The following is a 25,486-nucleotide window of genomic DNA, read 5'->3' as shown; positions in this document are numbered from 1 at the left end:
GGAAAAACATGAACTTATTAGGGATGGTCAAAATGGCTTTGTGTGGGGGTGGTCATACCTTGCAAACTTGATTGAGTATTTTTGAGGAGATGACAAGGATGATTGATGAGGGAAGGGCAGTGGATGTTGTCTACCTGGACTTTTGTAAAACATTCAACAAGGTCACTCATAGTAGCTGATCCAGCAGATTAATGCATGTGGGATCCACAGTCAATTGGCAAATTGGATTCAAAATTGGCTTGGTCGTGGAAGACAGGGAATAGTTTTGGAGGAGTTGTATTCTGACTGGAGGTGGTTCTCCTCAGAGACCAGTGGTGTTCCTCAGAGATCAATGCTGGAACCTGTGTTGTTTGTGACACATATAAATGACTTGGACAAAAATGTAAGTGGGCTGTTTAGTATGTTTGCAGGTGACACAAAAATTGTCAGAGCTGTGGATGGTGAGAAAGGTTGTCAAAAGATTCAGCAGGGTATAGATCAGTCAGAAATATGGGCAGAGAAATGGCAGATGGAGTTTAATTCAGACGAGTGTGAGGTGTTGCACTTTGGGAGAGGCCCAGTGTAATAACAGTAAATGGCAGGACCCTCAGGAGCAGTGATGTACGGAGGTACCTTGGGGTTCAAGTGCGCAGCTCCCTGAAAGTGGGAGCACAGTGGAATGGAATTGGAAATGGAATTGGTTTATCATTGTCACAGGTACTGAGGTATAGTGAAACACTTGACTTGTGCACCATTCATATAGATCAATTCATTGCACATTGCATCGAGGTAGTACAGGGTAAAACGATACAGAATGCAGACGAAAGTGTCACAGCTACAGAGAAAGTGCTGTGCAGGTACACAGTAAGGTCATAACGTCATAGATTGTGAGGTTAAGGGTCCATCTTATCGTACTAGGGAATCGCTCAATAGTCTTATAACAGCAGGATAGAAGCTGCCCTTGAGCCTGGTGGGTACGCACTTTCAGGCTTTTGTACCTTCTGTCCAATGGGAAAGGGGAGAAGAGAGAATGTCAGGGGTGGGAGGGGCCTTTGATTATGCTGGCTGCTTTACTGAGGCAGCGAGAGGTATAAACGGAGTCTATGGAGGGGAGGCTGGTTTCCATGATGTGCTGGGCTGTGTCCACAACTCTCTGCAGTTTCTTGCAGTCTTGGGCAGAGCAGTTGCCATACCAAGCCGTTCATCCAGATAGGATCCTTTCTATGGTGCATTGATAAAAATTGGTGAGTGTCAAAGGGGACATGCCAAATTTCTTCAGCCCCTCGAGGAAGTAAAGGCACTGGTGAGCTTTCTTGTCTGTGGCGTCTACGTGGGTGGATCAAGATAGGCTATTAGTGATGTTTACTCTTAGGAACTTGAACATCTCAATCCTCTCGACCTCAGCATTGTTGACGTGGACAGGAGCATGTGCACCACCTCCCCCTTCCTGAAGTCAATGACCAGCTCTTTTGTTTTGCTGATGTTGAGGGAAAGGTTGTTGTCATGACACCATGTCACTAAGCTCTCTATCTCCTTCCTGTACTCCAACTCATCGTTATTTGAGATACGGCCCACTACAGTGCAAACCTATCTGCAAACTTGTCGATGTCCGCACAGACATGAGTGTATAGGGAGCAGAGTAGAGGGCTGAGGACGCAGCCTTGTGGAGTACCAGTGTTGAGAATAATCATGCCAGAGGTTTTGCTGCCTATCCTCAATGATTGCAGTCTGTTAGTCAGAAAGTCAAGGATCCAGTTACAGAGAGAGGTGTTGAGTCCCAGGTCTCGGAGTTTTGTGATGAGTTTCCTTGGAATTATAGTATTGATGGAGGAGCTGTAGTCAATAAACAATAGTCTAATATAAGTGTCTTTACTAATCAGATGCTCCAGAGAAAAGTGTAGGGCCAGGGAGATGGCTTCTGCCATAGACTTGTTTCGGCGGCAGGTGAATTGCATCGGGTTGAGGTTGTACGGGAGGCTGGAGTTGATGCATGCCATGACCAGCCTCTCGAAGCACTTCATGATGGTGGATGTCAGAGCCGCTGGGCGGTAGTCATTAATGCACATTATCTTGTTTTTCTTAGGTACCAGGATGATGGTGATCTTCTTAAAACAGGTGGGAACCTCAGATTGAAGCAGGGAGAGAGTAAATATATCTGCAAGTACCCTGCCAGCTGATCAGCACAGGATCTGAGGGGATGGCCAGGGACACCATCCAGGCCAGATGCTTTCCTTGGGTTCACTCTCCGGAAGACTGACCTTACGTCCTCAACAGTGACCATGGGTTCAGGTGCATTGGAGGCTGCAGTTTCTTGCGGTCCTAGTCAGATCAGTTGGATTGGTCGGATAAAAGGTAACAGAGTCTTTTTCTGGATGGCAAGATATAAAGTGCGATGTGCCACAGGAATCCCTGCTGAGGCCTAACCTTTCACATTTTTTATAAATGATGGATGAAGGTATCAAAGGTAATGTTGCTAAAGTTGTTGATGACACAACGATTAGTAGGAATGTAAGTTGTGAAGTGGGCATAAGGAGGCGACAAGGAGATATAGGTAGGTTGAAGTAAGTGGGAAAAGATCTGGCAAATGGAGTATAATGTAGGAAAATATTCATTTGGAGACACAATGGACTGCAGATGCAAGAATCTGGAGCAAACAACACTGATCACCCGCCAGCTCTTGCTCCAACCCTCCCCCTCACCTCTTTACACTGGCCATCTCCCGTCTTCTCTATCAGTCCAGGTGAAGGGTCTCGACCCAAAACTTCAGCTATCCATTTCCCTCTCCAGATGCAGCCTGACTGTTCCTCCAGCAGGAAGTTCTTTTGCTCGAAATTATTCACTTTATTAGGAAAAATATATAAAATAAACGATCTTGTCCTAATGGTGAGAGATTGCAGAACTCTTAGATGCAGAGAAATCTGGATGAGCCAGTGCATGATTCATAAAGGCTCGGGTGCAACTTCAGCAAGTAGGTAGAAAATCTAACAGAATGTTAATGTTCATTCCTTGGGGCACTGAATACAAAGGTGATGCTGCGGTTATATAGAGCATTGGTGAGACCAAATCTAGAGTACTGTGGAGAGTATAGGCCCCCTATTTCAGGATGTAGAGGCGTTTGAAGAGTTCAGATAATGTTTGCAAGACCACTCCTGGAATTGATGCATTGCCTTATGAGGAAAGGTTAGAGAAGTGAAACATAGTGTTTGGAAGAGGGAGTGAAAACTTGATTGAAAGATATGAAGAGCTTGAGGGTGGATGCGGAGAGGATGTTTCCTGGTGGGAGAATCCAGAATTAGGAAGCATCATTTAAGTATGAGATGATGTATTTAACACAGCGATGAGGCAATTTTTTTCTCCAAACGGTGGTGGAAACAGTCTTTGAATATAAGGCAAAGGTAGATAGACTGTTGATAAGCTAGAGGGTGAAAGATTACTGGAGGAAGGAGTTCAGGTTACAGGCAGAATCAGGTTTGTTCAGAATCAGGTTTATTATCACTGATATATGTCATGAAATTTGTTATTTTGCCGCAGCAGTACAGTGCAAGACATAAAAATTACTATAAACTACAAAATAAATAAATTGTGAAAAAGAAGGAATAATGAGATAGTGTTCATGGGTTCGTGGACCATTCAGAAATCTGATGGCAGAGGGGAAGAAGCTGTTCCTGAAATGTTGAGTTTGGGTCATCAGGCTCCTGTACCTCCTCCCCAAGTTTGCAGATGATACCGCCGTTGTAGGCCGTATCTCAAACAGTGATGAGTCAGAGTACAGGAAGGAGATAAAGGGCTTAGTGGAATGGTGTCATGACAACAACCTTTCCCTCAAGATCAACAAAACAAAAGAGCTGGTCATTGACTTCAGGAAAGGGGGCGGTGTACATGAGGTTGAGAGGGTCGAGAGCTTCAAGTTCCTGGGAGTGAACATCACCAACAGCCTGTCCTGGTTAAATCACGTAGATGCTACGGCAAAGAAAGCTCACCAGCGCTTCTACTTCCTCAGGAGGCTAAAGAAATTTGGTTTGTCCCCTTTGACCCTCACCAACATTTACCGATGCTCCATAGAAAGCATCCTATCTGGATGTATCATGGCTTGGTATGGCAACTGCTCTGCCCTGGACCACAAGAAACTGCAGAGAGTCGTGGACAGAGCCCAGCACATCACGGACACCAGCCTCCCCTCCTTGGACTCTTGTCTTTACCTCTCGTTGTCTTGGTGAAGCAGCCAGCATAATCAAAGACCCCAGCCACCCAGGTCATTCTCTCTTCTCTCCTCTTACATCAGGTAGAAGATACAAAGATACAGGATCCTGAGGGCATGTACCACCAGACTTAAGGACAGCTTCTACCCCACTGTGATAAGACTATTGAATGGTTCCCTTATACAATGAGATGGACTCTGACCTCACAATCTACCTTGTTATGACCTTGCACCTTATTGCACTGCACTTTCTCTGTAGTTGTGACATTTTACTCTGTACTGTTACTGTTTTTTAACTGTACTACATCAATGCACTCTGTACTGACTCAATGTAAAGGCACTGTGTAATGAACTGACCTGTACAATTGGTTTGTAAGACAAGCCTTTCATTGTACCTCGGTACAAGTGACAATAATAAACCAATACCAATACCAATACCGATGATAATAACGAGAAGAGGGTATGTGAGAGTCCTTATTGATGGATGCCACCTCCTTGAGGCAATGCCTCTTGAAGATGTCCTCGATGGTGGGGGTGGGGGTGGGGGTGCTTGTGCCCATGATGGAGCTGGCTGAGTCTACAGCCCTCTGCAACCTCTTGCGATCCTGTGCATTGGAGCCTCCATACCAGGCGGTGATGCAACCAGTCAGAATGCTCTCCACCGTACATCTGTAGAAATTTGAAAGAGTCTTTGGTGACGTACCAAATCTCCTCAAACTCCTAATGAAGTAGAGCCACTGTTGTGCCTTCTTTGTGACTGTATCAATGTGTTGGGCCCAGGATAGATCCTCTGAGATGTTGACACCCAGGAACTCGAAGCTGTTCACCCTTTCCACAGCTGACCTATTAATGAGGACTGGTGTGCGTCCTCCCAACTGCCCCTGCCTGAAGTCCACAATCAATTCCTTGGTCTTGCTGATGTTGAATGTGAGGTTGTTGTCACGACACCACTCGACCAGCCGATCTATCTCACTCCTGTACACCGCCTCGTCGCCATCTGAGACACTGCCAACAACAGTGGTGTCATTAGCAAATTTATAGATGGCATTTGAGGTGTGCTGAGGTGTCATGAGTGTAGAGAGAGTCGAGCAGTGGGCTAAGACAACATCCTTGAGTCAGATTAGCCATGATCTGAGTGGCCTCGTCATGTTCCTATTCACAAGACTGTATGTTTGTATAAAGAGATGCACAGTACAGTGCCATCATAGAGTCACAGCTATACAGCATGGAAACAGGCCCTTCAGCCCAACTCATCCATGCCAACCAAAATGCCCATCTAAGCTCGTCTCATTTTCCCACATTTGACCTATATCCCTCTAAACCTTTCCTATCCATGTACCTGTCCAAATATCTTTTACATGTTGTTATTTTACCTGCCTCAAACACTTCCTCTTGCAACTCATTCCATATACGGACCACCGTCTGGGTGAAAAATTTGCCCCTCAGGTTCCTATTAAATCTTTCCCCTCTCACCTCAAATCTATGCCCTCTCATTCTTGATTCCCCAACCGTGGGAAAAAGACTGTGTGCATTCACCCAGTCTATGCCCCTCATGATTTTATGCACCTCTTTGAGGTCACTCTTCAGCCTCCTACGCTCCAAGGAATAAAGTCCTAGCCTGCCCACCCTCTCCCTATAATCCAGTCCCTCGAGTCCTGACAACATCCTCATAAGTCTTTTCACCTTTCACAACCTCAGGACACCCTTTAGTGACTGGCAACCAATGAAGTACAATCGAAATGTAGTACAGTGGTAGAAAATTTGCACACCATAAGCTGTAGGAGGTATGCTTAGTAATTTCCACTAACAACGTGACCAAAACTTGAACACTGTCAGGTGGTTGGATTATATAACTGGAGCTGATTAAATGCCTTGCCAAATCTAAACATGCAGTTCCAATTTCCCATTCAGATTTTAAACCCCGATCATTTGAAACCAGACACATTACCTCAGAAGGAAAGCTGCTGAGGGAGCATTATCAGATCTCAGTGTTAGCTCCACGAACAATATAATGTAGCCTTGTACCGTGAAATTAAATTCCTTGGTTGAACTAGAATAACTAAGGTGAATGAAATCACAGATATTTCGAGCTGTAATCTGTATCAGCATTTGAGGGGTTTATGGGGATTAATCGATCACCATCCCACAAACCGTACACCGCAAGTCATTAACGTGGCTTTTGTAGACTTGTACACCAATGTTATCGATCTGATTCATTGCTATGATGGGAGCCATGAGTACTTTTAATACTTTGTGTGTGGGCTAAAAGGGAGACTTATTTGACTGCTGCATTGCTTCACCTCTCTGCTTTAGAGCCATAGAGCAATACAGCACGGATACAGGCCCTTCAGCCCAATCAGTCCATACCAACCATGGTGCCCACCCATCTGGTCCCAATTTCCTGCATTCAGCCCATATCCCTCCAAGCCCCACCCCTCCATGTACCTATCCAAGTGCTTTTTAAATGATACCATTGTACCTGCCTCAACCACTTCCTCTGACAGCTCATTCCATATACTCACCACCCTCTGGGTGAAAAATTTGCCCCTCAGGTCCCTTTTAAATCTTTCCCCTCTCACCCTAAACCTATGCCCCTAGTTTTGGACTCCCCTACCCTGGGGAAAAGACTGTTACCATCCACCTTATGTATGCTTCTTATAATTTTAAACATTTCTATAAGGTCGCCCCTCATTCTCCTACATTCCAAGGAGTAAAGACCGAGCCTGGCCAACTTCTCCCTATAACTCAGGCCCTCTAGTCCTGGCAACATCCTCGTAAATCTTTTCTGCACTGATTCCATTTTAACCACATTTTTCCTACAACAGGGTGACCAAAACTCTACACTGTATTCCAAGTGCGTCTTCATGAATGACTTATACAACTGTAATATAATGTCCCAACTCCTATACTTGATGCCCTGATAAAGGCCACTGTGCCAGCACTTCCTGCAGCCTTTCCTTTCAATAATTTTGGGGTAAGTTATCGACAATGAAATTGGTGTGTGTGAGATTGAAAACTTCTTGGTGTACGTCACCAGGAAAGTCTGGGCCATTTTTGGTTCCCTGGATCTGCAACAAAGCTTGTTTCATGAATTCAGTGGCAGTTCTCCTGAAACCCTTGCATTTATTCTCACAGCATCTTCAGACAGTCAGAATTCAAACAGCATGAAAGGAACGAAGATCTACATTTATGGATTGCCTTTCACAACCTCAGGACATCCTTAAGTGATCCACAACCGATGACGTATAATTGAAGTGTAGTAACGATTGTAAAAAACGTGCACATTGCAAGGTGTAGGAGGTATGATTAGTAATTTTGCAGATGGCAGAAAAGTTGTAGTTCTGTAGATAGCAAGGATGCTACAGGACTATGACCTCACGATCTACCTTGCACCTTATTGCACCACACTTTCTCTGTAGCTGTGACACTTTACTGTACTGTTACTGTTTTTACCTGTACTACATCAATGCACTCTGTACTAACTCAATGTAACTGCACTGTGTAATGAATTGACCTGTACGATCGGTTTGTAAGACAAGTTTTTCACTGTACCTCGGTACAAGTGACAATAATAAACCAATACCAATACCAATCAGCTGGAGAGTTGGGCAGAGCAATGGCAGATGGAATTGGCTGAGAAGTGCAAAGTGATGCATTTTGGAATGTCGAATAAGGGTAGAACATACAGAGTAAATGGTAGGCCCCTAGGGAGAGTTGATGAATACAGGGATCTTGGGGTACAGGTCCATAGATCTCTGAAGGTGGCACCACAGGCAGGTAGGATGGTGAAGAAGCCACATGGGATGCTTTTCTTCAGCAGCCATGGCATAGAATATAAGAGCTGGGACATCATGTTACAACTTTGTAAAACATTGGTTAGACCACACCTGGAGTATTTCTGCAAACACTATAGGAAGGCTGTGGGTGCGCTGGAGCGAGTGCAGAGGAGATTCGCCAGGATGCTGTCTGGATTGGAGCAGCTCAGTTATAAGGAGAGATTGGATAGGGTGGATAAGATTTCTTTATTAGTCACATGTACATCGAAACACACGGTGAAATGCATCATTTGTGTCGCGTGTTCTGGGGGCAGCCCGCAAGTGTCGCCACGCTTCCGGCTGTTTTTCTTCAAAATAGTACCACGGGATCTTATATGAGAGGGAGAGACAGAACCTCAATTTAATATCTGGTCTGAATGATAGCATGTCCGACAGTGCAGTTCCTTCAGTCCTGCAGTGAAGCATCAGTCTGGACTTCTGTGCTCAACTCTCTGGAGTTTGATAATATCATCAACAGTGACCTAAAGCAACTGTATGCTTTGAATCGATTGAGTTGGGTTTTCCTTTTAATTATTTTCCTCTTCAGGGTAATGAAAGGCAAGAATCAGCTTATTACTTTTTGATCTAATTGGCTTTATTAACATTTAAAATATGTAGATTTACATTGTAGTTGGACGTGCAGCAAGGATGCATTAAACTTAAAATAAACTAGCATTAAAGGGCTTAGATGACTTTAATGTAAAGACCATATAAAGGCCTACACACATAAAGGTTGACCGAGTTTCATATCCTGGCAAGCCACGAGGAACCAAAGGATTTTTAAAGGTACAGTCCTCCTGCCCTGCTTCTTGTAAGGTATCCATTTCCTTCTCCCAGTTTTTTCTGGCTCTATCACATCTGTCTGACTTTCCATACTAGTGTTTCTGAGGGATCTTCACTTTTTCTTAACTCTAACTTTCCCACCTCCATAATTGACAAAACTCTCAACCACATCTGCTGCACTTTTTAAAGATTTCTTTATTAGTCACATGTACATCAAAACACACAGTGGTGCGTCTTTTTGCCTGACTAAGAATGTGATGGGGGCAGCCCGCAAGTGTCGCCACGCTTCCGGTGCCAACATAGCACGCCCACAACTTCCTAACCCGTACGTCTTTGGAACGTGGGAGGAAACCGGAGCACCTGGAGGAAACCCACATAGACATGGGGAGAACGTACAAACTCCTTACAGACAGTGGCTAGAATTGAACCCGGATCGCCAGCGCTGTAATAGCGTTACGCTAACCGCTACATTACCGTGCTCTCACTCCCTCTCCCCCAAGCCAGAGCAAGGATTTTCCATCCTACCAGCCTTGCATTCAACAGATCCTCCACAATTTCTGTGATTTTCAACCAGATTCCACCACCAGAAACATCTTCCTCTCCCTTCCCATTGAAGCACTCTGAAGGGTCATTTCCTTGCACAACACCCTGGTTCATTTTTCCATCTCCACATCCACTCCCCTTCTCACAGCACTTTCCATGTAACCACAGGTGATGAAACACCTGTCCTCTCACCTGCTCCAGTGACTCAAAGAGTCCTTCCCAATAAAGCAGAAGTTACTTGCACTTCTTCCAATTTAGCATGTTGCATTTGGTGCTCACAATGTGACCTCCTCACTCTTCTCTCTCTCGGAATCAGAATTAGAATCAGATTTATTATCTCTGACATATGTTGTGAAATGTGTTGTTTTGTGGCAGCAGTGCAGTGCAAGACATAAAGACAAAAGTTACTATAAGTTACAAAAATAAATAAATAGTGCAAAAGAGGAATAACGAGATAGTGTTCATGGTTTCATGGACCGTTCAGGAATCCGATGGCGGAAGGGAAGAAGCTGTTCCTAAAACGTTGAGTGTGGGTCTTCAGGCTCCTGTACCTCCTCCCTGATGGTAGTAACATGAAGAGGGCATGTTCCGGGTGGGCGAAGGTCCTCAGTGATGGATGCCGCCTTCTTGACGCACCACCTCTTGAAGATGTCCTTGATGGAGGGGAGGGTTGTGACTGTGATGGAGCTGGCTGAGTCTACAACCCTCTGCAGCCTCTTTTGATCCTGCACATTGGAACCTCCATACCAGGCGCTGATGCAACCAGTCAGAATGCTCTCCACCGTACAGCTGTAGAAATTTGCAAGAGTCTTTGGTGACGTACCAAAGCTCCTCAAACTCCCAATGAAGTAGAGCCACTGGCGTGCCTTCTTCATGATTGCATCTGTGTTGGGCCCAAGACACACACATACTCTCTCTCTCTCTCTCTCTCGCTCTCTCTCTCTCTTTCTCTATCTCTCTTTCTCTCTCTCTCCTCTCTCTCCACTCTCTCTCTCTGTCTGTCTGTCTCTGTCTCCCTCTCTGTCTCTCTCTGTCTGTTTCTCTCTCTCTCTTTCACTGTTATTGATGTCTCCTCTTTCACTTCAGAAAGACTGTTCTGATAAAAATTCTTGCTGATAATAAAAAGCTTGTAAGTAACTTTCTATTCTCTTTCTCCCCAATGGTTGCAGAGACTGATACGACCAAGCACCATCTGGTGACGATGCCTGATCTGTGGTCTCTGAGTCTGCCTGCAGATCATGTTTGGACATTGATCAACCGTGCCATCATGCTGTCTTGAACAATCAATTTAACTAATCTTTGAAACGAATACTACTTTAGTCAAAAAGGAAAAAGAAGCATTTGTAAGGTTTAGAAAGCTGAAATCGGACAGGGCCTTTGCAGAATACAAAGGAATCAGGAGAGCTGGAAGGGGCCATGAAATGTCCTTGGAGATTAGGATTAAAGAGAATCCAAAGACATTCTATATGTGCATTAAAAATGAGAGGGTAATTAGGAAGAGGATAGGACTACTCAAGGACAAAGGAGGGAATTTATGTCTGGAGCAAGAGGAAGTGGGCAATGTTTTAAAGGAGTACTTTGCATCGGTCTTCACCAAGGAGAAGGACATGGAGGACTGTGAGATCAGGGAGGGGTGTGCTGATATTCTAGGGCATGTTGATATCAAGAAGGAGGAGGTGTTAGGGCTCTTAAAGAACAATAAGGTGGATAACTCCTGAGGGTCTGATGGGATCTATTCCAGGTTATTGGCAGAGGCAAGAGAGGAGATTGGAGCCTTGACAAGGATCTATGTACCCTCTTTAGCCACAGGTGAGGTCCCAGAAAACTGGAGAACGGCCTGTGTTGTTCCTCTGTGTAAGAAGGGCAGTAGAGACAAACCAGGAAATTATAGACCGGTGACCCTCACACAAGCGGTAGGGATATTGTTGAAGTATATCTTTAGGGTTAGAATTTACTTGCATCTGGCAAGCAGAGACTTATTAGGGATGGTCAGCATGGTTTTGTATTGGTTTTGGTATTAGTTTATTATTGTCACTTGTACCGAGGTACAGTGAAGAACTTGACTTGCGTACCATTCATACAGATCAATTCATTACACAGTGCATTGAGGTAGTACAGGGTAAAAACAATAACAGAATACAGGGAAGTGCAGTGCAGGTAGACAATAAAGTGCAAGGTCATAACAAGGTAGATTATGAGGTCAGAGTCCATCTCATCGTATAAGGGAACCATTCAATAGTCTTATCACAGTGGGATAGAAGCTGTCCTTGAACCTGGTGGTATGTGCCCGGGGAGAGGGGTGATAAAGATGTCTGATGAGGGTAGGGCTTTCAACAAGGTCCCTTGTGGTAGGCTGATACAAAAGATTAAGGCACATGGGATCCAAGGTGACTTGGTTGGTTGGATTCAAATTTGGCTTGGCCATAGAAGACAGAGGTTGGTAGTGGAGAGGTGTTACATTGAATGGAGGTATGTGACCGGTGGTGTTCTGCAAGGATCAGTCCTGGAACCTCGTTGTTTGTGATAAATATAAAATGTAGGTTGACTGATTAATAAGTTTGTTTAGGCCACATTTGGAGGATTGTGTGCAGTTCTGGTTGCTGCATTACAGGAAGGATGTGGGGGCTTTGGAGAGGGTGAAGAAGAGGTTTAACAGGATGCTGCCTGGATTAGAGAGGATTGCCTATAAGGAGGGATTGGACAAACTTGGATTGTTTTCTCCGGAATGTTGCAGGCTGAGGACTAACATGAGTGCGGTATATAAAATTAAGAGAGACATAAATAAGGTAGATTGTCAGAGTATTTTTCCTGGGCAGGAACATTACACACTAGAGGGCACAGTTTTAAGGTGAGAGGGAGAAAGTTTAAAGAAGATGTGCAGGGTAAGTTTTATATACAGAGAGTGGTAGTTGCCTGGAATGGGCTGCCATGGGTGGTGGTGAAAGCAGATACGACAGTGGCCCTTAAGAGGTTTTTAGACAGACACATTAACATTATGGGAAAGGAGGGATATGGATCATGTGCAGGCAGATAGGTTTAGTTTAATTTGGCATCATGGTTGGCACAGACATTGTGGGCCGAAGAGCCAGTTCCTGTGCTGTACTGTTCTGTGTTCTATTTTCTATGTTTTGAAATGTCAGCTTACCCACATGGAAAGGTGGCATTCTTTTAAATGGAGAAAGACTGGAAAAACATTGGTGTTCGTGGAGATCTGGATTCCCTCATACACAAAGCACTAAGGTCAATGTACAGATACAACAATTACTTTGAAAGACAGGTGGTATTTTGGACTTTATTGTATTAAGGTTCGTATATATCTTACTGATACAAGGCCCAGGTGAGATCACACCTGGAATATAATGGACAGGTCTGACCTCTCTACCTGAGTAAGGATATGCCTGCAATACAGGAAGTGCAATGGAGATTCACCAGATTCCTGAGATGGAGACACAAGAGACTGCAGATGCTGGAATCTGGAACAACAAGCAATCTGCTGGAGGAACTCAGCAGGTGGATAAGATAAGATGCTTATTTATTAGTCATATGTACATCGAACCACACAGTGAAATACGTCTTTTTGCGTTATTGAGAATGTGCTGGGGGCAGCCTGCAAGTGTTGCCACTCTTCTGGCGCCAACACAGCACGCCCACGACGCCGAACCTGTCTGTCTTTGGAACATAGGGGGTGGGGGGGGAGGGAACCAGAGCACCTGGAGGAAACCCACACAGACACGGGGAGAACGTACAAACTCCTTACAGACAGGAGCAGCATCTGCGGAGAATGGAGATCCTTCATCTAGACTGTAAATGTCAGACTGTCCATTTTCCTCCACAGATGCTGCCTGACCTATTGAATTCCTCCAGCATCTTGTTTGATTCCTGACTTGGGTGGTATGTTGTATGAGGAGAATTTAAGCAAACTGGACCTATAGTCGAATAAACTAGCAGAATGGGAGGTGATCTCATCGAAACATATAGCATTTACCAGGTATCGACGGTGTAGATGTAGGGATGATGTTTCCCCTGGCTGGGTTATGTACAACAAGAGTTACAGTTTCAAAATAAGCAGTCAGCCATTTAGGGCAGAGATGAAAAGAACTTTCTTTAGCTGGAGGATAACGAATCTTTGGAGGCTAAGTCATGGAGTATACTCAAGACAGATGTTTATATATTAAGAGATTCAAGGGATATGAAGTTAGTGCAGGAAAACCATGTAGGTAGAAGAGCAGCCATAATCTTATTGAATGGAGGAGCTGACAAATGGGGCTAGATGGCTACTTCTGTTTCTATTTCTCATATTCTTATGATCTTCACTGCAGTCTTAAAAGGGTGATCCCTCATCCTGAGACTATGTGCTCAATTTAAACTAGGGAAAATATCCTCCAAGGATTTACCCTGTCAAGCTTCCTCAGAATCTGATATGTTTCAGTAAGATACATTATACTCTTCTAACATTCAGAGAGAGTGTAACCCCAGTGCAGTCAACTTTTCCTCATAATATAACATCTTCATCCCAAAGAATAAGCTTATCCTTTTCTATTCCATCTCCAAGACAAGTGTGTCCCTCCTTAATCAAGAAGATCTAAAATGCACGCTGTCTTTGATGTTATCTCACCAAATCCCTTTATAAAAGCTGTAGAAGCTTTAGAACTGTACAATTCACAGGAAGCTTTCTGACTTTCAGTCCCAAGCCCACAATTGTTGAAGAAACTCCTGAAGCTCTATAAGAAGGAAAGCGATTTATTGCTTTAATACAAGCCATTACTGCGTCAGGTGAAGTATTCATCACAACAGGCATTTGCTAATTTGTGCTGAATGTGCAGGGCATTTTTACAAATAAGCTAATTTTGGAGTTTAAATACAATTCCAGTAAATCTTCAATAAGAAGAAATGAAAATAAAATTTATATAGCATTTTATCACCCCTTTGGGACTTACCAAATATCTTCGTGGTCAATTAATTCTTTTCTAGAACACAGACATATTTGCATGTTAGACTAATAGAAGATGAATATCACTCTGAGCATGTTAACCTGCCTTAGCTCATTGTGGCTATCAACTGGCCTGCTGCACATATCCCCTGCCAAAAGTTTATTTTGGCCACCTAAAGAAGCAAGTCTTCTGTTGGGCCAGAGACTGATGTCTGTCAGCACTTGGACTAGATCGTTCTATTCCACCATCGACCAAGTCCCGGGTCTTCCACTCGAACACCAGCTCCCAGATTATCCATGTGAGTGGATGGCTGTACTCTGCAGTTGGTGAGGCCCTGTCTCCTGCCTCATCGGATGTCAAAGGTGTCAGTGAAGACCATAAGATATAGGAGCAGAATTAGGCCATTCAGCCCATCAAGTCTGCTCCGCGATTCAATCACGGCTGATTTTTTTTTCAACCCCCCCCTTCTCTCGCTTCTCCCTGTAACCCTTAACACCTTCAAGAACCAATCAATCTCTGCCTTAAATACACCCAATGACTTGGCCTCCACAGCCCTCTGTGACAATGAATTCCACAGATTCACCACCCTCTGGCTGAAGAAATTCCTCCTCATCTCAGTTTTAAAGAGATGTCCCTTTATTCTGAGGCTGTGCCCTCAGATCCTAGACTCTCCTGCCAATGGAAACATCCTCTCCATGTCCACTCTATCCAGGCCTTTCAGTATCCGGTAGGATTTAATGAGATCCCCCCCTTATCTTTCTGAACTCGAGTACAGGCCCAGAGACATCAAATGCTCCTCATACGTCAAGCCTTTCATTCCCAGAATCATTGTTGTGAACCTTCTCTGGACCCTCTCCAGGGCCAGCACATCTTTCCTTAGATATGGAGCCCAAAAATGCTCATAATTGATATCGAATGCTTGTGAATGTCTTTGATATATTTATCTTAAGTAAACACGCAGCACTTTTAACATCCCCTGCCGAATGATCCAAAATGAAAGAACAAAGTGAAACACTTTTGAAGTCTTTTCTGCAATGAAGTACTTCTTGAACTCCTGCACCGGAAGACTTTAGTTATGGGGAGAGATTGAACAGGCTGTGCTTGCTTTCCCTGGAGTGGAGGAAGCGGCTGCGTGACCTGAGAGAGGTTTATAAGATGATGAAAGGAAAAGATGGGAATAGAGTCAGAATCTTTTTAACCATGGTAACAGTTATCAAAAACAACATGGTGAAAGGGACAAGTTTCAAAGGGGATCGGAGGGAAAGTTTTTTTGCACAGAAAGTGGTTGATACCTGGATTGCACTGCTAGAGGGAGGTGCAATCAGGTACAATTATGTTTAAAAGGCATTTATATAGGCATTTAAAAAGGCAAGGCATAGAATGGTGGCATAATGCGAGCAAATGGGATTAGTGTTGATGGTCAAAAAGATCGACATAGACCTGTGGGCCAAAGGGCCCGTTCCATACTATCCAACTGTATGACTCTCTGCCTGTACACCGTTGTAATGCATAGAGAGATACAGCACAGAAACAGGCTTGTTGGCCCTCTGAGTGTGCTCCAATCGTCAGGCCCCCTTTTTACACTAATCCTACCCTAACCTAATCATGGCTTGGTATAGCAACTGCTCTGCCCAGGACTGCAAGAAACTGCAGAGAGTTGTGGACACAGCCCAGTGCATCACGGACACAAGCCTCCCCTCCTTGGACTCTGTCTTTCCCTCTTGCAGCCTTGGTGAAACAGCCAGCATAATCAAAGACCCCAGCCACCCAGGTCATTCTCTCTTCTCTGCTCTTACATCAGGTAGAAGATACAGGAGTCTGAAGGCATGTACCACCAGACTTAGGGAAAGCTTCTACCCCGCTGTGATAAGACTATTGAACAGTTCCCTTATACAATGAGATGGACTCTGACCTCATGATCTACCTTGTTGTGACCTCACACCTTATTGCACTGCACTTTCTCTGTAGCTGTGACACTTTACTCTGTACTGTTACTGTTTTTACCTGTACTACATCAATGCACTCTGTACTAACCCAATGTAACTGCACTGTGTAATGAATTGACCTGTACGATTGGTACGCAAGACAAGTTTTTCACTGTACCTCGGTACAAGTGACAATAATAAATCAATACCAATACCAATAACCCATTTTATTCTCCCCACATTTCCAACACCCGCCTCCCCCACCCCTCTGGATTCTACACTCATCCGCACACTTTACAATGGCTGATTGAACTTAGAACCCACACGACTTTGGGGAAGGGGGGAAACTGGAACACCCGGAGGAAACCCGTGTCGTCCAGTGAGAATGCGCAAACTCCACATAGACAGCAAGGAGGTCAGGAGTAAACCTGGATCTACTGGCTGTGTTACTGCAGTGCTGATTTTTAAAAAATATTAAATACAATTGGAAAAATTAAAATTACTTAAACATATTTTTGCAATTAAAACATTAAACCATGCATTTTTAAACAACTGAAAACATTTAAGCTAATTAAAATCAGTCTAAGTGGAGCTAAGGTGTGCCAGAGGTGTGGCAGGACTTGTCGATAGGCATCCAGGGAGTAGTGGTAATGTAGGCCATGACATCAAACAGAAAAGTAAAGGTGTATGCAGCAAGAGTGCTACAGTAATCATGAGTGGTTTTAATCTATTTATAAACTGGGCAAACCAAATTAGCAATGATACATTCCAGCACTCATGAGGAAGATGTGTACCTGGTATGTGTAGGGGATGGACTAGTGTGTTGTGCTGCCAACCAGAAAACACAGTCAAAGTCGAGTTTAATGTCGTATGCATGAGTACATGTATGCACAGGTGCAATGAAAAACTTACTTGCAGCAGCACCACAGGCATGTAGCATCAGATAAGCAGCATTCACAAGAAAAACATGAATTACACATAAATTATACACAATTTTTTACAAGAAAGAACACATTAGAAGCATATAAAAACACCGTCCATTGTAGTGAAGTGATCAAAGTGGTCATTGTGTTGCTATACTGAGGGAGTGATTAGGGTTGTGCCGGTTGGTTCAAGAAGGTGGAAGGGAAGTAGCTGTTCTTGAACCTGGTGGTGTGGGACTTCAGGCTTCTGTACCTCCTGCCTGATGGTAGCTGTGAGAAGATGGCATGGTCTGGATGGTGGGGATCTTTTGATGATAGATTGGCAAATTAGGAAATTGGTTGATTATTGTCACATGTACCAAGGTACAGTGAAAAACATTGTTTTGCATGCCATCCATACAGATCATTTCATTACAACAGTGCGTTGAGGTAGTTACAAGGGAAAACAATAACAGAATGCAGGAATAAAGTGTTATAGTAACAGAGAAAGTGCAGTGCAGGCAGACAATAAGGTGCAAGGCCATAACAAGATAAATTGTGAGGTCAAGAATCCATCTTATTGTACCAGGGGACCATTCAATAGTCTTATAACAGTGGGATAGAAGCTGTCCTTGAGCCTGGTGGTACATGCTTTCAGGCTTTTTATCTTCTGCCCAATGGTGGGGGGGGGGGAGGGGTGTGGTGAGAAGAGAAAATGTCTGAGTTGTATGGTGTCCTTGAATAGCTGGCTGCTATACTGAGGTAGCGAGAAGTGTAGACAGGAGCGGAGGCTGTTTTCCATGATGTACTGAGCTGTGTCCACAACTTTCTCCAGTTTCTTGCTGTCCTGGGCAGAGCAGTTGCCATACCAAGCCGTGATGTATCTAGATAGGATGCTTTCTATGGTGCATCGATAAAAATTGTTGAGGTTCAAAGTGGACATGCCAAATTTCTTTAGCCTCCTGAGGAAGAAGAGGCGCTAGTGTGCTTTCTTAGCTGTGGCTATTGGTGATGTTCACTCCTAGGCACATGAAGCGCTAAACCCTTTCGACTTCAGCACCGTTGATGTAAACAGGACCATGTGAACCAACCCCTTCCTGAAGTCAATGACCAGCTCTTTGGTTTTCCTGACATTGAGGGAAAGGTTGTTGTCATGAGACCATACCACTAGACTCTCTATCTCCTTCCTGTACTCCGACTCATCATTATTTGAGATATAGCCCACTATGGTGGTGTCATCTGCAAACTTGTAGATATAACCACACAGCTGTGAGTGTATAGGGAGTAAAGTAGGGGGCTGGGGACACATCCTTGTGGGGTAGCACTGTTGAGATAATCATGGCAGAGGTGTTGCTGCCTATCCTCACTGATTGCGGTCTGTTGGTCAGGAAATCAAGGATCCAGTTGCAAAGGGAAGTGTTGATTAGGAGTTTGGAGATGAGTTTGCTTGGAATTATAGTAATGACGGTGGAGTCTAATATTGATGTCTTTACTGTCCAGATGATCCAGAGATGAGAGTAGGGCCAAGGACATGGCATCCACCGTGGACCTGTTTCGGTGGTAGATGAATTGCAGTGTGACCTGGTTGTCTGGGAGACTGGAGTTAATGTGTGCCATGACTAGCCTCTCAAAGCACTTCATGATGGTGGATGTCAGATCCACCGGGTGATAGTCATTAAGGCACGTTACCTTATTTTTCTTAGGTACCGGGATGGTAGTGGTCTTCTTAAAGATGTTACCATCTTGAGGCAGCGCCTCATGTAGATACTACCAATGGTGGGGTGGAATGTGCCCGTGATGTATTGGGCTGAGTCCACTAGTCTCTGCAGCTTCTTATGTTCCTGTGTATTGGAATTGCCGTACCAGACCATGCTGCAACCAGTCAGGATACTTTCAACAGTACATCTGTAGAAGTTTGTTAGAGTGGTCAGTGACATGCTGAACCTCCTTAATCTTCTAAAACAGACTGTCTGGATACTGTACAATGAGAAAGAGTTAGTTAATAATCTCGTTGTGGCATGGATTGAAATGCAGAATGTGTGGTTAAATGTGAAGTCATCCACTTAAATAGGATATACACAAAGGCAGGCTATTATTTATTTATTGTTAGATCAGGAAGTGTTGATGTAAAAAGGATATCCTTGTACTCCAGTCACTGAAAACAAAATTGCAGCTGCAGCAAACAGTTAAGAAGGCAAATGGTATATTGGCTTTCACAGCAATGGGATTTGAGTCAAGGAGCAAGGAAGCTTTGCTATGATTATACAGGGCCTTGGTGAGACTGCATTCAGATTATTTATGCATTTCTGGTCTCCTTACATTGGAGAGGATATCCTTGCCACAGAGAGACTGCAGTGAGTGTTGAGTAGACTGAATCTTGGGATGCCAGACTCCCATATGAGGAGAGAACAAGTTATAAAACACGAAACATAGAACAGTACAGCGCAGGAACAGGCCTTTCTGCCCACAATGTTGTGCCGAACTAATTAAGCTAATGACACCTAATTAAACTAATCCTTTCAGCCTGCACCTGTTCCGTAGTCCTCCATTCTCTGCAGATCCATGTGCCAATCCAGCTCAGGACTTCAGTGAAGAAACACAGATAAGCCTGACAGAAATGCTGGTGTCCCGTGGAAGACCTTGCCCAATATGCCTTGCTCAGAAGGGAATGTTACGCTCACCCAGCAAGAGAGGATCATGTAGGTTGTGTTCTCTGTTTATTGTACATTAATCACTCAAGACTTCTGGGACACCACCATTCATCATTTATTTTTGTAACTCGTGAGCTTTAAGCTCATGATACATGTCTCAAAGGGCAAAACAAAAGCAATGGTCATTCTAAATGTTGGCTAGACACCTCTACAGCAATGTTTCATTGCATTTGGTACTTCAAAGGTGTCTCATTGCCTTCAAATTTTTGGTTCATTCTGATAGTGATGTATGAGGAGCTACATAAAATCCTTATTCTTTGTTTAGTCATGATAACCAGCCTTTAAGTGATTCCAATCTATACCTTGGCTGATCACAGATGAGTATTATCCATGGTGACTGGGGTGATGCATTTCTGATGTGGGATGTGCATGTACCTGGTAAGTTGGTTAATTGGTTTATTGTTGCTGCCTTGCTGGACTCTTATATCCATAAAATGGGCTTAATGCTATAAACTTTCCAGGCCTTGGTGCTTCAATCACACCTCCCAAACCTGAAAGCCCTACCATGCTGGACAAAGGCCTCAGTCATTTAGGAACACCAACTCTGCAGTCCCCCTCAAAGTTGCACACAAAGTCAGCTTGGAAATACAGGACAGCTTCTACCCTGCTGTTATAAAACTATTGAATGGTCCCCGAGTACGATAAGATGGACTCTTGACCTCACAATCTACCTTGTTATGACCTTGCACCTTATTGTCTACATGCACAGCCCTTTCTCTGTAGCTGTTACATTTTATTCTGCATTCTGTAATTGTTTTACCTTGTACTATCTCAATGCACTGTGTAATGAATTGATCTGTATGAACGGTGTGCAAGACAAGCTTTTCGCTGTATCTTGGTACATGCGACAATAATAAACCAATTCCAAATCAATTCCAATTCCAATTCCAATTCAGTCCTGATGAAGTGTCTTGACCCGATATGTCAACCATCCCCTTGACTCCATAGATGCTGCTTGACCCACTAAGTTCCACTCTAGCAGTTTGGTTTTTGCTCCAGATTCCAGAATGTCTCTGGAAACATATCTTTACTCCTTCATCAACACTGGTGTAAATCCTGGAATTCCTTGCAGGTTCAAGAAGGTGCTCACCAATTGGGGATGGTCAAGAAGTGCCAAAACACCCACATTCAAAAATAAATGTTAAAAAAAGGCAGCATGATCCCTGTTTTGAAATCCAATGACTATGAAGGATTTTTCAACACTACGGAGATGCTGTGAGTAGGCAAGTGCTCTATTTTCAGAGTGTTGCACTGATTTACATACTGCAGTTGGTATCTAGCTTGCTTACACAGCATTTCCTTGTGAATCTACAGTGAACCTGCCAATGTAATTGTGAGCCTTGTTTTAAGAGGACCATTAAATGCTTAAGAGATCAGACATTATTACCAGGAAAGTTCAACTTAGTTGAATTACAACAGGAAGGAAAAGTTACAATTGGAAGTGTTTGGATCAACTTCCATTTTGTGCTTATCTTGTCAAACATTACAACATAGAACAGTAAAGCACAACAATAGGCCCTTCGGCCCTCGATGTTGTGCCAAACTAATTAACCTAATGACACCTGATTCCTTCTTTCTGCACATGCTCCATATCCGCCCATTCTCTGAATATTCATGTGTCTATCTTAAACGCCTCAGTCAAATGGAACTAACATCACATGTAGAATTTAACAAAAGCAAAATAAGACATTGGAAATCCAAAACAAGAGCTTAAAATGATGGAAGTATTCAGCAGGTCATGCAACATCCAAGGAGGAAGAAGAGTTAATATTTGAGGCTGGTAATCTTTCATTATTATTTGTTTGATACTTATTCCACCCCGAACATTCTCTCTTCACCCCCTACACTCTCACCGGTCAGAAGATACAAAAGCTTGACAGCGCCTACCACCAGGCTCAAGGACAGCTTCTATCCCACTGTTATCAGACTGTTGAACGTTCCCTTGGTACAATAAGATGGACTCCTGATCTCATAATCTACCTCGTTATGACCTTGGACCTTATTGTCTGCCTATACTGCACTTTCTCTGTAACTGTAACATTTTATTCTGCATTCAGTTATTGTTTTTCCTTGTACTACCTCAATGCACTGATGTGATAAAATGATCAATATAGATGGCATGCAAAACAAAGTTTTTCACTGTACCTCAGTACATGTGACAATAATAAACCAATATACCAATATTCCAGTTCCAATGAAAGATCAGTGGCCTCAACCAAGTGCAACAACCTTGTCCTTTCAATTGACAAGCTGGGCCTCACTCTCATTGAGGCTGGGGATGTTCTTGCAGCTATTTCCTTCCATTAGCTATTTAATCTATTTACACCCAGATGTGTAAGTTTTTATGCATCTCTTGTTTCCTAGTATTCATAACTTGTTCAGTGTTCTCATCACCATCAGGTATGGCACAGAGTTTAGAGCTCTGTGGAGGATTCAATAAGTGAGAAAATTATATTGATTTGCTCAGTGAAGGTTTTAATGAGATAAATCTAACTTTTAGTGACATTTTACTGTGATTTTGTGCTGGAGGGTAGGAATACCCACAGCAATCCCAAATTAATGACAATTAATTTGTGGTTTCTTCCATTTGAATAAATAATTTTTCAGTAAAAAGAAAGCTTGTCCTTAATTTTCTTCCAGATTGCTAAGAAAATATGCTTTTGGCTTTTTATTCCTTCAATTACAGATTTTAGGAGCACAACATCTGGACTAAATCAACATGTTTGCCTAACAACTCTTGTAGTAACATGACATTTTAACATAAAGGTTTTGTGTCATTTAATATCTCCTAACTCTGCTTATCACAGACGTTCCCTTCTGTTCTCTCCTCCTCCTTATCTGTTTAGTTGTAATGAAAAGTCATTGATTGGAAATGTTAACTCCATGGTTGCTGCCTGATCTAGTGAATATTCCCAATATTTTTGCTTCTATACCACATTAGGCCATCTGTGATGGTGACGTCTTTGATGGGAAGCCTCCCAACATAACACAAGCAATCTGAATCCACCACGCAGACCAGAGATACCTGGAACTAAAGCGAAATATAGGTGAAATCAGTGCACGCTGTTTACCCATACAGGCCTCAGCACTCCCCAAAGAGAACTTCATCCCAAGTTATCTATAAATGATTTGCATGAAAATGTAGGCAGGCTGATTCGTAAATTTGCAGTTGACACAAAAATTGGTGCAGTGGTGGATAGTGAGGAAGGTTGTCAAAGGATTCAGCTGGATATCGATCAGCTGGAGATATGAGCAGAGGAAGGGCCGATGGAAGTTCATCTGGAGAAGTGTGATGTGTTGAATTTTGGGAGGTCAAATGCAAGAGGAAAGTTTGCAGTAAATGGCAGGATCCATTAATATACAGAGGGATCTTGGGGTGCAAGTCCATAGCTCCCTGAAAGTGGGAACACAAGTACATAGGGTGGTAAAGAAGAGTACGGCATGTTTGCCTTCATCGATCAGGGCATTGAGTACAAACGTCAAGAAGTCATGCTGCAGCTGTATAAAACTTCAGTTCGACCGCATTTGGAGTGTTGCGTGCAGTTCTGGTCACGGCATTACAGGAAGGATGTGGAGGGTTTGGAGATGGTGCAGAAGTGGTTCACGAGGATGTCGCCTGGATTAGAGAGTATTAGCTACAAAAAGAGGTTGGACAAACTTGGGTTGTTTTCTCTGGAGCATCAGAGTCTGAGGGGCAACCTGATAGAAATATATAAAATTATGAGAGGCATAGATAGGTTAGATGGTCAGAGTCCTTTTTCCAGGGTGGAAATGTCAAATACTAGAGGGTTTAGCTTTAAGGTGAGAGGGGGAAAGTTTAAAGGAGATGTGCGGAGTATGTCTACTGTATACTTTCATATTTGACCTTCCAAAGTGCAACACCTCATACTTTCCAGATTAAACTCCATCTGCCATTTTTTTGCCAATATCTTCAACCAGTCCATATCCTGCTCTATCCTTTGACGACCTTCCTCACTTTCCACAACTCCACCAATTCTTGTGTTGTCTACAAACTTACTAATCAGATAACCTACATTTTTCTCCAAATTATTAATATGTATCACAAACAGAGGCCCCAGCACTGATCCCTGCGGAACACCACTGGTCACAGACCTCCAGTCAGATAATCAGCCCTCCACACTACTCTCTGTCTTCTATGGCCAAGCCAACTTTGAATCCAAGCTACCAAATCACCATGTGTCTTAAAGTCATGTTGAATCCCACTTCTAGTGAGTATTTCCAGCATTTCCTATTTTATTTTGCGAGCTGTAAATATGTCAGCTGTGACTCAATAACATTACTTGACTCTGACTTAGAAGGTTGGGGTTTGAAAACATATGATTTAATGTAGTATGCAGTAATTTCTAATTGAGCATCTATTTCAAAATGTGATTTGATTATTTATCTCATCATAATTAATGCATAAAGCAATTAGGCTGGGTGATGCTTACAGTAACTTGTGTAGATTTGGAAGGCACATCAGATAAAGTGCATTAAATCCACTGAGAGTATAAAGCATTGATTCATGATGATTATATTACAGGTAGGAATCTAATCAAAGGTCGCAAATGGGACTAGCTTGGGAGGCACCATGGTCAGCATGGATGAGTTGGGCTGAAGGGCCTGCTTCCATGCTGCATTACTCTATGACTGTATGAGTGACCACTAATACAGGTTCTCTTTCCAATGCCCCTGCCAAAACACAACAATCAATTAAATAAGCAACTTTAAACTATTGGCTTTGAGAACTCATTTATAGAGTGCAATTTGGGACCTCAAAATTTTGCAACGCACTTAACTATTGATATATTTGCAAGTAAAGTCACTATTATGTCAGAAGCAGTGTTGCCATTTTGTACATAGCTGGGTCCCTAAACACCATTGTGACAATTGCCTACTAATCTAAACTCATAATGTTGGTTGATTGGACAATGACAAGGAGCCATCAAATTAAAATAGGCACTGAGAGAATGAGGAATGAGATTAGGTGAAGTTTCTCTCCTTGGAACTGTTAGACCAAGGATTACTTTACCACAAGGAATGGCTGAGGCAAAGAAAGAAGAATCGAACACTTGAAGTGGAGCATGATGCTTGGGAATTAGGTTTTGAGTGCTTTAGTGTAGAGTTGGCAGACGCGTGGGCTGATTAGTCTCCATCATTGCTGTAAATGTCCATAGATTGATGGTCTACAGAAACACATATATTGACAACATGAAAGGAGCCCACTTGGTTCTTTGCACCCGTGCCAACTAAAGAGCTAAACATCTTCATCCCAATGCACTGCCCTCACACTGTCCTGTTTCAAATGTTCCAGCCTCAAAGGTTATTTTGAATTTTACTTTCACCAATGCTCCTAGTATTGAATGCAACATGGCAGAGATGTTCTTTTCTGGTGAATACAGCCACAGTCACTTCAATCATTCCTCATAATTAATCCCATTATAAAGCCTCTGGTATCATCTTAATCAATTCCTTCAGAACCAGGTCCAGGAATTATGACATCCTATTTAAAGTACAGAAATGTAAACTGATCACGATATTCCTACTTTTATCAAAGGATATTATGTAAGCTAAGCATTATCTCTTTGCTTCATATTCTTTGCCCTCATTTCTCAAAAGCAGTGTTATTTTTAACACCATTATCCCATGGCACAGTTCAAAGAAAAGCAGGAGGTGATTCTAAGGTTGAGAAATTCCTG

The sequence above is a fragment of the Pristis pectinata genome, chromosome 5 (assembly GCF_009764475.1).
Source record: "Pristis pectinata isolate sPriPec2 chromosome 5, sPriPec2.1.pri, whole genome shotgun sequence".
Taxonomy (NCBI): Eukaryota; Metazoa; Chordata; class Chondrichthyes; order Rhinopristiformes; family Pristidae; genus Pristis; species Pristis pectinata.
The sequence above is the reverse complement of the archived record's forward strand: the minus strand, read 5'-3'. Positions refer to the sequence as shown.